The 12,144-nt window shown below is 39.3% G+C and overlaps 1 protein-coding gene across 5 annotated transcripts in view; it reads left to right on the top strand.

Annotated features, from left to right (window-relative positions):
* Slc16a12 (solute carrier family 16 member 12) overlaps positions 1-12,144 on the top strand; it is a 74,663-nt gene that overhangs the window by 30,291 nt on the left and 32,228 nt on the right. Inside the window, exon 1 of one of the 5 annotated variants that reach the window (XM_070021162.1) lies at positions 1,269-1,350. The exons of 3 other annotated variants lie outside the window; for them this stretch is intronic. The gene's annotated coding sequence lies outside the window, so the exon portion shown is untranslated. Of the gene's footprint in view, positions 1-1,268; positions 1,377-12,144 lie in introns of those variants that run through there. One more of the 5 variants, XM_070021163.1, reaches the window with a different exon arrangement.

Raw genomic sequence — 12,144 nt, 5'->3', positions numbered from 1 at the left:
CCAGCCTCCCCCCCGCCGCCCCCCTGCCACGCACCAAAGTTGTAAAGTTCGTTTTTGACATGACAACTTGTACTTCTCATTGTTGCAAAAGGTCCACCTGTATCCTTAAACGACTTGTTTTTCCCCATCTCCTCCACAAATTATACCGACATCAAATATAGTGTAAGCAGGGGTTATACTGTGGGGGTGGGACATACAAAGCAACAAAGAAATAATCTTATAAATGAGTTAGAAACAAATGCATGAAAGAAAAAAAAATTAAATACATATCTAAGGGTTCATTTTCCTAACATCACATTATCTGACCTTTTCTGCTTGACTCATACATATACTAGATATTGCAAATAAGGGAAAACATGGGACCTATGTTTCTTTGGGCTTGGCTTACTTCACTTGATATAATTTTTTCCAAGTCTTTCCATTTCCTAACAAATGGGGCAATGTCATTCTTTCTGATGGAGGCATAGAATTCCATTGTGTATGTATACCACATTTTCTTGATCCATTCATCTACTGAGGGGCATCTGGGTTGGTTCCATATCTTAGCTATGGTAAATAATGCTGCAACAAACATAGTTGTGCTGGTAGCTTTAGTGTGGTCTTGTTTGTAAACATTTGGGTAAATGCCCAAAAGTGGGATTGCTGGGTCATGGGGGAGCTCTATGTGGGAGTCTTTGGAGGAACCTCCTACTGCTTTCCAAAGTGGTTGAACAAGTTTACATTCCCACCAACAATGCAGTAGGGGTCCCTTCTGTCCACATCCCCTCCAGCATCTGTTGTTGTTAGAGTTCTTGATTATAGCCATTCTAACTGGTGACCCCGAGTTCTTTTGCTCAAACATTCTACCACTTTAAGCCACAGCTCTGCTTCTGATTTTTGAGTGGTTAATTGGAGATAAGAGTCTCATGGCGACTTTTATGCTCGGTTTGCTTTGATATACAATCCTCAAGATCTCAGCCTCCTGAGTAGCTAGGATTACAGGCATGAGCCACTGGTGCCTGTTGCCAATTTTTCTTTCTTTCCTCATGAAAGAACCCTTCACTGGGCTACACAACAGCCAGCACTGGCAAGCCATTCCTGTCCCTTTCCAGATACTCCAGTCCTCCTTTCAATATTGTCACACCAAACCTTCAACTCATCTTGATGACTGTTTAGGATAATCTCAACCACATCTCAGTGCCTCTGTGTGTAGTTTATATCTCCATTCAGTATGTATGAGCTTTTTGCATCTTAGCCCACCTTTGTCTTCCCAATCTCTTTCCCAAGGAGGAAGTGGACCTTTTGGAGTCCCTAAAACTACTCAAAGAAGAAGAAGGAGGAGGAGGAGCAGCAGCAACAGCAGCAGCAACTGTAAATTTCTAAGACATTCTCATTTGGTAGGAAACTGTCCCCTTAGTGGTTTGTTGCAGCTGACATCCCATAATTCCTAACAGAATAACCCAACATGTTACAGGGAATTGATTAAAAACCTAGAAGAGGGCTAAGCAAGGGAGTTTTGTTCCTAAGTCATTATTAGTACTTGTTGAGGCCCAGAGTTAGTTCAGAGAAGAAAGGATTATACAACTCTACAGTTGATTTCCCCAGAGAGGAAGGTACTGGCCCTCAGATCCCCTCTGAGTGTAGTGCTTGTGACTCTCTTAGCCCTAGCTCAGAGCTAAGTTGAGGTTGACTTTTAGGATGAGTTGTCCTTTTTCCCCTGTTATTCCAGGCATTTCCTTTAAACAGCAAGTAGTAAGAGGTTATTTCTCCTGAGAGATTTGTACCTTAGCTCCAGGATGGCCATGCTCATTTGGAGGAATCTGACCCTTTATCCAGATTGTACAGAGTCTAGGGCTTCCTTCCCAGTCACTTACAAGAGGAATTCTCCTGAGTCAACCTCTAGCCCTTTGAAGCATGGCCCATTTGGCAGTGAAAGTGTACATGAATCATTCCATGATCTTAGCTTTCACTCTTGAGTGTCTTTTGTCCTCCAGACACATTCAGTACCTGTGAGCCATACCCTGCCTTCTACAATACAGTATCTTCTGTTTTCTCATTTTTGACCTGCTAACTACAAATGCTATATAGCTCTTCCTCAGAGTCAGGATACTCTTTATGAGAAAACAAAGAAGAGAAACATACTAATAAGGTATTCAGAAAGCCTGTCTCCTATTCATTTCCTTGTCTTTGTATTTAGATATATTTTTTATCACATACACATAAGTCATATAAACAGTAAGTCATATAACTTACTTTTATTTTTTCCTGCTTCTCCTGAGTTTGAACGGAGAGCCTCATGCTTGCTCAGTCTTGCTTTGCTTCTCAGGTGTTCTACTACTTGTACCACATCTCCAGCCTAGCTTTTTCTGGATATTTTGTAGCTGGACTCTCCAAATCATTGGCATTGTTGTCAGAACTAGTTTTAAACTATGAATCTCCAGTTAGTTCTGTCTCTTGAGTAGCTAGGACTACAGGTACAAGCAAACGGGTTCCCAGTAGGAACATGCTTCTTTAACCAACGTTCTCTAATCCTTTAACCAATAACAGGTTAACGCTGAAGACGTGCCCTTCTCATCAAACATGGATAGTGGGCAAGCTTTTCTCTTCATTAGTGTATCACTGGTGGACACATGCAGTGGTGACTCTGGGAATGAGCAAGCTCACATCCATGATCATGATCCCATAGTCTTGAATCACAGCTTGGCATGGTTGCCTAGGCCAAGACCTACAATAGGCCCCTTAGTGGTGACTGTACTTTGTCCTGACTTCAAGTTTAATGATGATTTTATGAATCCTAAATCTGAATCCATGAGGTGATGAGGGAGTTCATTTCTCAGTCCTCTTTCTTCTTTCCTCCTTTCCTTTCTTCTTGTCTCATTTCTTTCCTCCTTCCTTCCTTCCTTCCTTCCTTTCTTCCTTCCTTCCTTCCTTTCTTCTTTCTTCTCCATTACCTCCCTTCCTCCTTCCCTCTCTCTTTCCTTCCCTCCTTCTCCTTTCTCCAGTCTCTGTCTCTGTCTTTCTCTGTCTCTCACTTTCTCAAAAGCAAAGCACAGGAGACTTTAACATACAATCTATTTCCTCCTCAGTGCCAAGCACTGAGTTCACTGCCAACCCTATAAGACTCACATCATCTTCTGCAGAGCAAAGAATGAGAAACCAGGGCCAGGGGAGGTGCTTTATTGTTTAAGAACTCCTTTTGTTCATTGTTGTGATGATGGAGATGTCTGCCTCTGTGTTGAGTTATTTAACAACCTGGGCAAGTGCTGTTTGGGTTTTCATTGATAGGGGAGTTTCCATTGTATGAAATGGGTTGCCAAAGAAGTTCTATTCCTAAAGGTTCTTTTTCTTATTCTTCTGTCCTTTCAAATGATGAATTGGGCTTAATATAATCACAAAAATACAAGTTTGCTTTATAACTGCATATGACAGTGTACCTTTTGAAACTGTTTTTCTTTAATTTTTTGACTTTTCTAGTGTACACCTGCTGGTCTAGTTAGGCTGCTCTTTATTCTGCACATAAATATGGGTGCTTCTTTATCTAGACTTTTTGTCCTCATCAGTATGGTTTTCTTTGTCTTTTCAACTGCATATCTACATTCTTCCTCAACCTCTATTCATGTATTGAAGTGCTTCTCCTGATATCCTAGCTGGTCCCTCCACGAGCCTATGGCTAGTGTCTTTGTTTGCAAGTAACCTAAACTCACTGAACTGGTACTAGCAATTAGTGAATTTTTATGGAATGTTTCCTGGATGGGAAGAACGCAGGCCTAAAAGTGCCTCAGGGAATCTGGGGCAGGAAGACCCAGTAGACTTCAAGAGTAGCTGGAATCTGGAGCTGGAACATAGTTGGAATCAATGCAAATACTTTCTCCATCTTACCCTCTTAGTTTCAGGGACTATACTAGAGCTCCTTTATCTTATTACTATTGATTCTTTGGGCCAGATAGTTGTTGCTGTTGTTTCTAATGTCCTGGTGAATTGTGGGATGTAGCACCCATGTTCTTTGCCCAATAGATCCAGGCTATATCTGATGTTTGCAATGCAGAACCTTCTGTTTCAATCAGCACTTGCTAATCTGGTTAGGCTGCTGCGTTTCTGCACATTAAACAGACTGTACCTATCAGGGCTTCTTTACCTGGACTCATTCTGTACCCTGTCTAATATCTAATACTCCAATTGCAACAACCATGTTCAGACACTTCATCAAGTATCCCCGGGGGAGTCAAACTGCCCAAGGGCTAGGAACTATGGATGCAGATGAGATTACTTCTTTGTTCTCTTGCCCTTGGATTCTCCATAGGCAGGGCAGATGTTGGCTCCTCATTCCCTCATAGCTCCAGCTTGACTCAGTTGCTCCATTTCCCTCCCACTCCTCAGCTCCAAAGGTATACAGCATCTCAGGATTTGATTTCATCTTTGACTTTTTTGTTTTATGGAGGGGGATGGGAATATGGATTCCTGGTCCAGGCAGGAAGACCAGAGAGATGTAGATCTGGTCATACACTTGGGGATGGCTCCCCTATGCTATGACACGAATTATCCTGTAAAGCTGAAGTTGCCTTCAACTCAGCCTGTCTCTATTAAGTGCCTACTAGTTCCAGTATATATGGGGGGAAATCTAAACATTCATATAGAATCGTTGTCTTCTTATGTGATTCTGTGCCTAACCTGTGGAGGAGGCCCAGAGCGGCGTGAGAACACAGGCCTTAGAGCCTGGCTGCACGCGTTGCTGTTGGCTGTACTGTGTGCCAGACAAGGCTTGGACAGATCATTTGATCTCTCTTTGACTCAGTTGCTTCATTTTCAAAATGAATGTGATGATAACAATTATAATACCAATAGTGGTCAACCCTTGGGCATCACTTATCAGATGTCCCAAAGCATTCTTTTAAGTGTGTCAGTTTAATTAATTTGCTTAATTAATTCTCACACCTGTAACTTTAAGCTTTCAGAATGTTTTAGAGAAGGCTTCTTGTCTTTTCTCTATCAGGGTATGAACTCAGGGAATGACACGAGTCATGCCTTTAGCCCTGCTTTTTGCTGGTTATTTTGAGATGGAGTATAACAAACTTTTCTTCTGGCCTCCAGCCTCACCTCTACTGGGCAGCTTGGATTACAGGCATGAGCTGCACAACCTAGATGGGAGAAGATATTTATTTTTTTAATGTGTTATTGAACAAGTTTTGAAATCCTCCAGCAAAGTCTGACCCCCAAATGTGCCTGTACTGGAGATGAAGCCTTTAAGGAAGTGATCAAGGTTAAATGAGAAAACACATTAATGAAACTTCTACAAAAATAATTTCATGCCATAGAATTTGCTACGTCTTTTCTGTCTTTTTTTTCTGATCTACTTTATTATGGTTTTATTCTTAATTATGACTTTTCATCTTTACAGATTTGATTGTGTTATATGAATTATATAGCAAAGACTTTATAGCCATTGAGCAACTTTTTTATTTTTGCTATGTTCATTAGTGTATTTTTTTTTGTCAGTCGTGGGGCTTGAAGTCCCCTCCCTCTCTCCCTCCCTTTTTTCTTCCTTCCTTCCTTCCTTCCTTCCTTCCTTCCTTCCTTCCTTCCTTCCTTCCTTCCATCTTTCCTTCCTTCCTTCCCTCCTTCCTTCCTTCCTTTTTTTTTCCTTGGGGCTTGAACTCAGCCTGGGCACTGTCCCTCAGCTCTTCAACTCAAGGCTAGAATTCTACTACTTGAGCCACAGTGCCACTTCTGGTTTTCTGGTGGTTTATTAGAGATAAGAGTCTCACAGACTTTCTTGCCCGGGCTGGCTTTGAACCATCACCCTCAGATCTCAGCCTCCTGAGTAGCTAGGATTACAGGATTGAGCCACAGGTACCCAACTCATGGATGTATTCTTAAGAAACAAGATATCAACATACTGAATTTGTACTAACTGAGAAGTATGGATTTCAGACATGAAAGACCAGCCTGAACTCTTCAATCTTATAGTTCATTACTTATCAAGCAGAAATTATAATGCTTGTTTTATTTTCTTCAGATTATCTTGAAGATTCTAAAACTATTCAGTACAACTCCAGTCTTTACCTATTTTTATCTTGAAATTATCAAACTATCTCTCAGCCCCCAGTGTGGACATTTTGTCTTTGTCAGCATTTTACTCAGGACCTTTATCAAAGAAAGGAAAATGATTTCCTCATGTGAACCCAAAATGCCACAGGAAAGAACATTGTATTCCTAGTCCAGTGCAGTTGTCCTGAAGTAGACTGTTCTTTCATGGTATTTACTCATCAAATATTGCATCACTTTGAAAGAGGAAAACAATTTTGAACATTACAGTGAAACGCCATGCTGGAATAAGGTTTTTGTTTTACACATCCACGCACATTCAAACACTTGAAAAATGTTCTTTATCAATTAGATTGTAGTAAACCTTGAAATAAGATAAAAAATATGACAGAAAACCCTAGTCCATAAAGATTCTTGTTTTCAACTTGTTAGGAAGACATGAAGTGAGGGAAACACCTTTATTTTACCTATAAAAACATAGACACAAAGTGAAATCCTCTCAAGTACTAATGGGAGGTTAAGTGTGAATAAGAAGGCACACACAAACACCATAACTATATAAAGTGACAAATATCAATCACGCCAAGTATATAGAAAACATGTGAATTACAGGAGAAGAATGAATAATGTATGCACTTAGTCACAGCTATTAAAAAATAATTTTAAAGTCAGGTGCCAATGGATCCCTCCTGTAATACTAGCAGCTCAGGAGGCTGAGATCTACTGATCATGGTTTGAAGCCAGCCCAGGCAGGAGACGCTGATCTCAAATAAACTACAGAAATGCTGGAAATGGAGTGGTGGCTCAAGAGGTGGAGTGCTAGCCTTGATCACAAAAGCTCAGGGATAGCACCCAGGCTCAGAGTTCAAGCCCCATGACTGGCAAAAAAAAAAAAAAAAAAAAGAATTATATTACCTTTTCTGGAAAGAGAGCAAGTGTTCTAAGAAATTCAGAAAACATAGAAACAGCTCATTCATGTCTCACTTTCTATTTTTGTTCATTCATCTCTTTGCCCTTGTGTATATACGTGTAAATACACGTATATGATTATGGTCATAGAACATTTTCTGCTCTGATGTGAGTTAAATGCCCATCATATGCACTTTTCTTTGCTGTTCTAGTCTTCATAACTACCATTCACAAGGCTTTCTTGTAGTTGACAGATTGGACGAATCTGTGTGAAAGTCAAAGGAAGTCATTGAAAAGGGAAGAGACTAGAGAAACATGTATCTGACAAAAGTTGCTTGTAAAGAATCTCAGTGTGCAGTTCAAAATGGAGAAGCAAGTAAATACTTAGCTATAACTGTGAAGTGAAACTTAGTTTAAATGGTATTTCTGAGACTTACAGTTTTCTTCTTATGCTATCTTTGTTTTCACTCAATATTTGGCTGTTTTTATCTTGTTACTATATTTCCCAGTGGAAGATGAAGTGTCTGCATCTCTTGTTGACCATGTTTCCTTTTAATAGTCTAAGAAAAATATTTGAACATATTAGAAAAGTATTAAAAAAGTATGTGCACTTTTATTTATTTTTATTTTCTAATAAATATTACCAAATTAGTACTAAACTTATTTACTAGTAATTTTCTAACCATGTCACTGTTTAACGTAGTGACAGGTACATGTTTAACTTGATTAAGTTCTTAATTTTTATAGGGTTAAATACTGTGCTAAGCTCTGCCTCTGAGCTACATCCCCAGCCTCTACTCAGGATTTTTTTTTGAGTACCTATTATATGACTACCAGAATGTGCAATGTCTTACTTTTTAATTTAGAAAGTAACTAAAGGGAATAAATGAAGACGAAAAACATCTCTGTTGGTGTTATAGGGAAGGAAATTAATATTTGTTCATATGTGAATATTTTAATAGTTTTCAGATGCTTTTCTTGTATTTTAACATTGAATGGTAATTAAAGCTCAATTGCATGTCATGGCCACATAGTTAATAATTGACTTAGGTTCCAAAGGCAGACATGTCTGACCTCATGCTGAGGAAAATGTGCATTAAAATGTAATGGAATATTTATATTTGTAGCACAATTGTAAAGGCCTTAAAGAGCAGTTTTTATTACGCTAATTCTAAGTAGAAATCTTAGAATTAGAGGGGGATATTCTGTAAGAAAAATGTGGGTTTATTTTTCTTTCCAAAAAATCTTTCTGAGCCAGGAACCACGCAATGTGACTATTTACAGCTGCATTGTGGTCCAAGAGCCTCTTCTCAGCCCTTCTCAGTGTATCTTTTATATCCAGCTTGAGAACACATGTCAATGACTTCACATGAAGTCTTTGTATTGGGAATGTGATTCTTTTGTAATTTATGAAGTTCTACTTCATATAACTATTATTCTCCAACTTTTATCCTGATATAAAGCAATTGTGATAATCATAAGCTACTGAGATTATAATTCCTTTATGTCAATTTCAGGCCAACAGTCTATAATAACAGCAATAATAATAGTATTAAAAGCTAATATTTGTCTGAATACTTGCTATGGGCATTTCCTGGTATAATTTGTGTTATCTCCAGTCAATTTTTAAAACTCTGTGAGGTAGGAATTAGGATTCAGAAAGCTCAATAATAAAACATTTGTCTTTTACCTATGTTCCAAACTATTTGGAGGTAGCAACAGGCATCAAACAGACGAGGATAAAAAAATGATATCTAGAAGGCTAAAATTTTGGCTAATTGAACAATGAAACTTATAGCTACCTGCCAAATACAGTTGCAATACCTTCTTTGTGAAAGACATAGACTTGTCCATGTTCAATCTCTAACAGTCCTTAAACCACCACAGGTCTCCTGGCCCCCCCCCAAAAATTGAAAAGGCAGATCCCATGTAGAAAAGAAAGGGAAGGGCTGCGGTGATGATCATGCACAACTCTTTCTCTAAGTGAGTCAGATACGTGACACCTCTTAGTGGAGAAAGGGAGAAGATGGTGAAGATCCTGGAGTGTTCACCTCACTGTAGTCCTTGTTACAAGAGCAAAGAGGTCTTTGTTTCCATCAGTAGGTACTATTCATAGATCTAGCTATCCTATGGTCAACACTGTGTATGGATCTCTCTTACAAAAGGTACTGTTCATGAGCTGTACAACAGAAAAGGAAACAGGCTCACAGACTCTAAGCGATGAGTGAGTAAGTGGAAGAGAAGTCAAATAAGGTCATCGGGTAAGTGAGATGTAGACTTAGGATTGAATAAGGCAGGTCAGGACAGGTTCAGGCCTAGTATTGGTATAAGGCAATGGGAAATGGAAAAGAGGAGGAGAGATTAGAGTGAGGTTAAACAAACAAGTAGTGTGAGTTGGACTCGCTGCTTATAAGAGTTGGAGAATAGTCAACATGACTCAGTTTTCCAGCAATCTGAGTTTAAAAAAAAATAATGAAGTAAGCCAGACCCAAAGAAACATAGGTTCCATGGTCTCCCTTATTTGTAATAATTAGTATACATCTAGTATAATCTTAGCAGGTGAGCAGAATAGCTCAATAGTTAGGTACATATAACTATATAAGATGATGTTAAGCAAAATGAACTCTAAGACATGGACACAAGAGGTTTTTCTTTGTTGGTGTTGTTTTCAATGTGATTTCTTTTTTCCTTTATGTTTTTCCCCTACGGTTTATCCCCTGTTGTCACTGTATTTGATTCTGGTACCCTGGGTATTGTATATAGTTTATGTGAACTAGGGAAGGGAAGGGGAACAACAAAATGGTGAGACAAAGGACAAAGGGGGAACCTATGTAATAGTGATACTCACAAGACAGTATGTTGGAAATGATCTGTATGTCTTGGGGTGGGATTGAAGGGGAGGGAGGAAGGAAAGGAGAAAATTGGGGAAAGTGTAACATGTTAGAAAAGGAATGTAATCACTCTTTACTTATGTGACTGTAACCCCTCTGTCCATCATAAAATTAAAAAAAATAATGAAAGACCAGGCACCATTGGCTCACATCTGTAATCCTAGCTACTCAGGAGGCTGAGAGTTGATGATTGCAATTTGAAGTCAGCCCAGGCAGAAAAGCATACAAGAATCTTATCTCCAATTAACTATCCAAAAAAGCTGAATTGGAGCTGTGGCTCAAATGGCAGAGTGCTAGCCTTGAGCAAAAAGCTCAGGAACAGTGCCTATACCCTGAGTTCAAGCCCCCACAAAAAATATAATGAAAGCATTTAATAATCTTTTCCAGGAATGAATAACCAGCTCTTTTTTGGACATGTGAGTTCAATGTACATTTTAGAAGGTACTGGAATTTTGAATTTGCAATGTGGGAGAAAGATCCAAAGCAAAGATGGAGATATTGTAGAGTGATCCATTTGAAGGTGATAGCTGGCTGACAGAGAAAGAGAAACTCAATTTCACAGATACATGTTGTATATGAAATTCCCAAAGCTATGAGTCAAAAACTGTGAGATTTGACCTCAATTAAAGTCAAGCCCTGACATTAGTTCAATACCTGGTAAAGACCCCAGTGTACTGTAGAACAAGTCTCCAGGTGACACAAGTGTATAGCCATTTCCATTTGTCCCTCCAGGTTCGCTGTTTACTCCATTTCCACCCTGTTTTCTGTCCTGGAAGGCTGGCATTATGGATAGTATAAACTGAGTTTCTATGGAGTTCATTGAACACCCCAGCCTGTAGGATTTTAAGGCAGGAGGAGTATGACATTATTGCATTCATTTCCTTGGCTTACTATCAATGCGTATGAATGGCATAGGCCTTTACCCAGGACTACCTTCTACTGCATCACTTCGATCCCCCAGTAACTGCTCTCTCTCTCTTTTTGCTTTCCAGCTTTGTAGGGGTAAGAAAGTGACTATTACCAGGGGAAATGCCTTTATTGGTTGGATTTTATTAACACCACCCTTATATATCTTCCTAATGCTTTTGTTCAAGTCTCTTCCATTTCTTGGTTACTTCTGAACTTGACTAATGCATTCTGAAACTCATGTTTTCCAAGGCTTTTGATCTAACTTAATAAACAAATGGGGGCATCTACCCTGTGGGCCTCAGACCTGGGAAACAATGGAATCTGTACAGGAACCTTCAACCTTCAAGTCATAGTTCATTCATTATTATCAGCAGGTTAACTGATATACTTCACAATTTTCACAATTTTTCAAATGTATTCAAGCGCCTTGATGAGTATATAAACCATGACTTATTTGAAAGATCTGAAACTCATTTTATCTGTTGTCTTTATGTATATTCCCAACAGATAACTTATTTAAACAACATGACTATTGTCAGGTATGTTTTTTTTGAATGTATACATAGTATTCATCTTAAAAAAAAAAAAGTTGGGAACTAGTTCCAAGATCTCCACTATTAAAAGATCACAAATCTTTTTTTTTTTTTAATTGCAATCCAGAAACAGTTAGATTGATTTGGCTAAATCAGAAAAGAAACAAGGCCAGATCATCCACAACTTAAAAGATCTTTTATAAAATCATTTCAAGAAAGAAATTGAAGTACTCAGTCTTAATTTAAAAAAAAAAAAACAACACACAAGCACCCCACATTCTCTAGCTTGGCAACACCTTGTCCTTTGAGTGACCTGCTGTGGCTCAAGCAGCGAGCAGAGAGGACAGAAAGCAAAAATAAACATCTCTGAGGGCCTGTGGAATTTGATGGCCTGTGTAATACGGGGTAGACAGTGGGACATGTGCCAGGCTCAGTAGGTGAGCATGCCTGCAACACACACTGGCTTTTAGCCACTCTGCTAAAGCAAGGAGATGGAGGAAAATCAGGTGGTTAAGTTCTGCTTCCAGCTTGGGCCTGGTGTGGAGTCAGGGCCCAGGCTGACTCCTGTGTTCCAGTGAGATGTAATCACACAGGGTTCTATGATGCAAATGATGGCAAGGCTGGTTTACAAGGGAGAACAGAGAAAGGATGGGTAGTTTCTTGTCCCAATTCTTCAAACTCCCTGTACTACCTGCCTCAGTGATTTGGGAGGAAAATTCAGAATTAGACAATTGGGAATGTTTGTACTCAAAATAGTTCTGTCTACTTTTTTCCAGGCACTGTCCTGAGCACTGGAGAGATAACAGTGAACAGGGATTCCCTACTCTTTGAGAGTCCTGACTCTCAAGTACAGCCCTGGGCTTTTCTGCCTGCACTCTCTT

Source organism: Dipodomys merriami, unplaced genomic scaffold (genome assembly GCF_024711535.1).
Source record: "Dipodomys merriami isolate MVZ:Mamm:240054 unplaced genomic scaffold, mDipMer1.0.p SCAF_14, whole genome shotgun sequence".
In the NCBI taxonomy this organism is placed as follows: Eukaryota; Metazoa; Chordata; class Mammalia; order Rodentia; family Heteromyidae; genus Dipodomys; species Dipodomys merriami.
Note: the sequence above shows the minus strand (reverse complement) of the source record. Positions and strands in the feature narration are given on the sequence as shown.